Here is a 6,100-nt window from a genome sequence, read left to right on the forward strand (position 1 = left end):
CAAACTGCTAGAAGCCGAGTTCATTAGGGAGATCAAACACCCAGATTGGTTAGCCAACTTGGTCATGGTACCAAGCAAGGACAAATACTGGCGCCTTTGCATCGACTTCAAAGACCTCAATAAGGCATGCCCTAAAGATCATTTTCCATTGCCTCGCATTGATCGGATCATTGGTGCAACTGTAGGACACGATTCATTGTGTTTCCTAGACGCCTATTCCGGATACCATCAGATTAAAATGAAGGAATCGGATCAGGCTGCAACAGTGTTCATCACCCCATACAACCCTTTTTGCTTCAACACTATGCCCCTCGGACTCAAAAACATTGGGGCCACTTACCAACGTATGATTCAAACATGCTTGGAAAAAAATTGGCAAAATAGTCGAAGCATATGTGGACGTCGTGGTCATCAAGACAAAACATGTCCAAACACTAGTAGACGATCTTCACCTCACCTTCGAAAACCTCCGGACATACGACATACGGCTCAATCCGGAGAAATGTGTCTTCGGCGTTCCAGGCGGAAAATTACTAGGGTTCATTATTTCCCATATAGGAATCAAAGCAAACCCAGCTAAGATAAGAGCCTTGACACAATTGGCCATACCAACCGAGCTAAAGCATGTCCAAAAACTAGCAGGGTGCGTTGCAACCTTGAGCCGCTTCATCTCCGGATTAGGAGAAAAAGCATTACCACTCTACAAGCTACTAAGACGCACTGATAGCTTTGAATGGACGGATTCTGCCACAGCCGGATTGGAAGAAATCAAGTCCCTACTCGCAAGCAACCCAATCCTAGCCGCCCCAGGCATTGGCGAGCTTATGTTGCTGTATATCTCGGCAACCAACCAGGTAGTCAGTGTCATACTCTTTGTTGAACGAGGGGAAGAGGGACATAAATTCCCCACCCAAAAACCAGTCTATTATGTATCGAGGTTCTTACACCATGCAAATCCTGATACCCCCACTACCAAAATATAGCCTATACGGTCTTCATGCATCCCAAAAATTACGACACTATTTTCAAGTGTGTTCGATAACAGTGGCATCGGAAGTACCACTTAGCGACATTATTAACAACAGGGATGCCACTGTCCGCACATCCAAATGGGCCATCAAACTCTTACCGTTCAAAATAGCATACAAACCACGCCAGGCTATTAAATCTCAGGTGTTGTCCAACTTTGTCGCCGAGTGGACAGAAGCCGAACTCCCTAAAGAGTATAGTTCATACTCCAACTGGACTATGTACTTTGACGGTTCAAAAATGCTAGCCGGACTGGGGGTGGGCGTTATCCTGACATTCCCCACCGAGGACACAGTCCGCTACATGTTGCAAATCATGTATACAGACTCCAACAATGCAGCCGAATACGAGGTGCTCCTACACGGTCTTCGCATGGCTGTCTCCATGGGTATACAATGCCTTTAAGTGCATGGCGATTCAAACCTCACCATATCCCAGGTCAATGGAGAGTTTGACACAAAGGACCCAAAAATGGCGGCATACCAAAATGCCATATTAAAAATATCAGCTCGGTTCGAGGGACTTGAATTCCATGACGTTGCTCGAGACAGTAACCAGGCAGCCGACATCCTCGCTTGCATGGGCGCTAAGCACGACCCTGTCCCACCTAACACCTTCGTGGAAAGGCTTTTCAAGCCATCCGTAGTATGGCAGGCTGAGAGCAGAGAATCTAGTTTGGACCTGGTCACACCCCCAGCAGCCGAACACAGGACAGATACCGTCGGGGGATCAGATATAGAAATAACACCCTTTTCTCATGAGATCATGGTTGTTATTGCTCCATGGACCGAACCCTTCCTAGCCTACCTTAATAGGCAGGAGCTTGATATCTACTACACAACCTTCTTCTTGTAGACGTTGTTGGGCCTCCAAGTGCAGAGGTTTGTAGGACAGTAGCAAATTTCCCTCAAGTGGATGACCTAAGGTTTATCAATCCGTCGGAGGTGTAGGATGAAGATGGTCTCTCTCAAACAACCCTGCAACCAAATAACAAAGAGTCTCTTGCATCCCCAACACACCCAATACAATGGTAAATTGTATAGGTGCACTAGTTCGGCAAAGAGATGGTGATACAAGTGCAATATGGAGGGTATATATAGGTTTTTGTAATCTGAAAATATAAAAACAGCAAGGTGGAAAGTAATAGAAGTGAGCGAAAACGGCATTGCAATGCTTCGAAACAAGGCTTAGGGTTCATACTTTCACTAGTGCAAGTTCTCTCAACAAGGATAACATGATTGGATCATATAACAATCCCTCAACATGCAACAAAGAGTCACTCCAAAGTCACTAATAGTGGAGAACAAATGAAGAGATTATTGTAGAGTACGAAACCACCTCAAAGTTATTCTTTCCGGTCAATCCATTGGGCTATTCCTATAAGTGTCACAAACAGCCTTAGAGTTCGTAGTAAAATAACACCTTAAGACACACATCAACCAAAACCCTAATGTCACCTAGATACTCCAATTTCACCACAAGTATCAGTGTGTATGATTATACGATATGCATATCACAATCTCAGATTCATCTATTCAAACCAACATAAAGAACTTCAAAGAGTGCCCCAAAGTTTCTACCGGAGAGTCAAGACAAAAACGTGTGCCAACCCCTATGCATAGATTCCCAAGGTCACGGAACCCGCAAGTTGATCACCAAAACATACATCAAGTGAATCAATAGGATACCCCATTGTCACCACGGGTATCCCACGCAAGACATACATCAAGTGTTCTCAAATCCTTAAACACTCAATCCGATAAGATAACTTCAAAGGGAAAACTCAATCCATTACAAGAAGGTAAAGGGGGAGAAACATCATAAGATCCAACTATAATAACAAAGCTCGCGAGACATCAAGATCGTGCCATATCAAGAACGAGAGAGAGAGAGAGAGAGAGAGAGAGAAACACATAGCTACTGGCACATACCCTCATCCCCGAGGGTGGACTACTCCCTCCTCGTCATGGAGAGCGCCGAAATGATGAAGATGGCTACCGGTGATGATTCCCCCCTCCGGCAGGGTGCCGGAACAGGGTCCTGATTGGTTTTTGGTGGCTACAAAGGCTTGCGGCGGCGGAACTCCCGATCTAGGTTATGTTCTGGAGGTTTGGGGATTTATAGGAGAGGTTGGCGTCGAGAACAAGTCAGGGGGCTCCACGGAGAGTCCACGAGGCAGGGGGGCCACCCTCCACCCTCGTGGGGCACTTTTAGTTCTATATTTTTTATATTTTTCAGAAAAAAATTCCGTGGATTTTCAGCGCATTCCGAGAACTTTTATTTCTGCACAAAAACAACACCATAGTAGTTCTGCTGAAAATAGCATCAGTCCGGGTTAGATTAATAAATGGCCAATTAGATTAATAAATGGATTATTAATAATAGACCAATTAGCCTGCTAATTGGGTTTTCTATTGCAAACGGTTATTGAGAAAAAACCGTGGGCGATGACCTCAGGCAACGCACATAGTTTCTAGGAATAAACCGTGTTGGATCAATGAACAATCACACACGACATCCTCTTGAAAATTGTTTGCGTTAGGCCACCTTGCACAAACGTTTACCACATAAAAAGTGTGTGTGATGGACAAACTTTGCCACACAGTTTCTTCTATGCACCGTGTGTGATGCATTCAGTAAAACAAATGACAAAATTGTTAATATCATCTGCAATGGCAACGCTATCACAAACGATTTAATGGGAAAAATTGCGTGTGATGTACGTGCCAACGGAAACGTTTTCCTTGGAGTGACTATGTGGGATGTATATACAAATTGAAACATACTTCTTGGATTAACTGTGTGGGATGTACATACTAACGAAAATGTATTCCTTGGATTGACTGTGTTGAATGTTCATACAAACAAAAACGTCTAACCGGGACTGACTGTGTGAGATGTACTTACAACTGGAAACGATTTGGCATGTATAATTGTATTTTTTCGCACAACTGTACGTATAACCGTATTTGATTGCTCGTCGTCGCACACGACCTCATTTTGCCGAGTGTGTGTGCCAAGAGGGCCTATCCCCGACGGTTTATGGGTCGTGTGGGAAGGACCCCCTATCACACACACTCACTCGATGACGGTTCAGAATGTCGTCATGGAAAGGGGTTAAAAACCATTTGTATAGCACCTCGTTGTACCAGTGAATGGTGTTTTTGGATAATTGGTGAAGAGACATTTAGCATTTTGCTTTGAATGTTCTTGTGGATATTCGGATTACCATAGACATGATTCAGGATAGCATTGACATGGTCATCGGGTAAAGGTCAGACTTTGGATACACAAAGGATCCGTCGGAAACAACTTATAAAATAAGTCATACAATTTCCACAAGGAAAAAGATGAGGATGTGGCCGACGGGCTTAGCAACAATTCATCGAGATTTACATAAACATGGATTTCCACAATTAAGTGAACAAGGTGATAGCATTGGACACACCAAAGTATATAATGAAGTATGTTCAAGGAGAACATCCACAATTAAACATTGAACGAAGGTGCACCTAGAAATATGGACCAAGTAGCACGATAAATGTTAGAATGGTGATTCAATAACCAATAGACTAAGAATGGAAATATCAACAACTTCAAGCAATAGGGATGCTAGAAGTTTTGAATTTACACATCGTAGTTCATTTGTTGGTATTTCGGCTAGAAACAACACGGGAACCAAGAAATGAATGGAGATGACGAGAAGTATCACTTGTATTAAGAATTCTTAAGAGGTGGTGAAATTCTCATGACATTATTGACATAAAAGATGGTGATACTCCAAGGTAGAACATAACATTAGCTAGATAGCAAGGAACTCAATGGTACAACACAAAACACGAATACATTTGCGGCCGAATGAAGGCAAAGATGTTGTCGAGGACAACGTAAATTATTGAGGGACAAGGATTGTACTTCTCATCATGAATTCGATGTACAAATTTTAAGAAGTCAAATTTTTTACAATGATTACGACACTTTTTGTCGAGAGGTTTCATGAAGATGCAATCAATCAGCGACGACATCAAGTAAAAGTAATGGGGAAGCGAAAGGTTACCGGAACCACATATAAGATTGCAAGCTCATAATCAAAATTGCCTTTCAAGACAAGCAATATGATGTTGAAAGCTCGATGTAGCTTAGCGCACTATCGGGATTGTGTTCTGAGGATGAGGGACATAGGTAGCATGGTCAAGGTTTAGCATGACGATGATGATGTAGCCAATCGACTGGGAATGACATGATCGAGTAAAACTCATAAGTAATTAAGATTACTAAGAGTTGTTAAATCGCAATGCATACTATTTAGTTATGGGTGTCCTCGAGTGACTAATAGCTCATAATCCCGGGAAAATTGGAATCAGCGAGAAATAATAGTTGATGAAGAACTCATAAAAAGTTATGTAGTTTGGTGATATTCTCGAGATACCAGAGGTAAAACCGGAAGGTAGATCGGAATAGAAACTGAATTGTATTGTTGCCTTGCGATAGCAGATACTTTAGCCTTGTAAAAATATACGAGGCATTGGAATGGTTTCCTTTTAGCTATATTGAATAAGGTTAGCATGGTCGGAACCATAACTGTAAGGTATCCAATTTAATGAGACCAAAAGAATTATTCAAATGATTAACTATTTTTGCAAGAAGCCTCCATGATAAGTTCCACATCGGTTCCATGGGCATGAACACAAAGGTTCAAGGTCGACTCCCACTTCTCCAATACATACCCTTTCATTCACTTTTAATTTCTGAAGAAGTTGTATTATTGAAGTTTTATCCAGCGTAACACCAATAGAGTATGACCCATAGAAGTTTCTGAGTTCACACAGATTAGGGAAGGCATTGGTTCAACCCATCGGGGCATCTTAGGAACATATACCACAAACTTCAGGAGTAAATAACACAAGCTCAAAAGCAGAGCATGGTTGACAAAGCAGAGGATATAATCTACCAAAGGCATTATGTATCGGAGGAGAGACTCACAAAGTTATTGAATATGAAGGACACTGTCGGATAACAATCCAGCAATGGGTCTGGCGGACCACAAAGAATCTGGTGTGAGTATTGACGT

This window comes from Triticum aestivum, chromosome 5B (assembly GCF_018294505.1).
Source record: "Triticum aestivum cultivar Chinese Spring chromosome 5B, IWGSC CS RefSeq v2.1, whole genome shotgun sequence".
Taxonomy (NCBI): Eukaryota; Viridiplantae; Streptophyta; class Magnoliopsida; order Poales; family Poaceae; genus Triticum; species Triticum aestivum.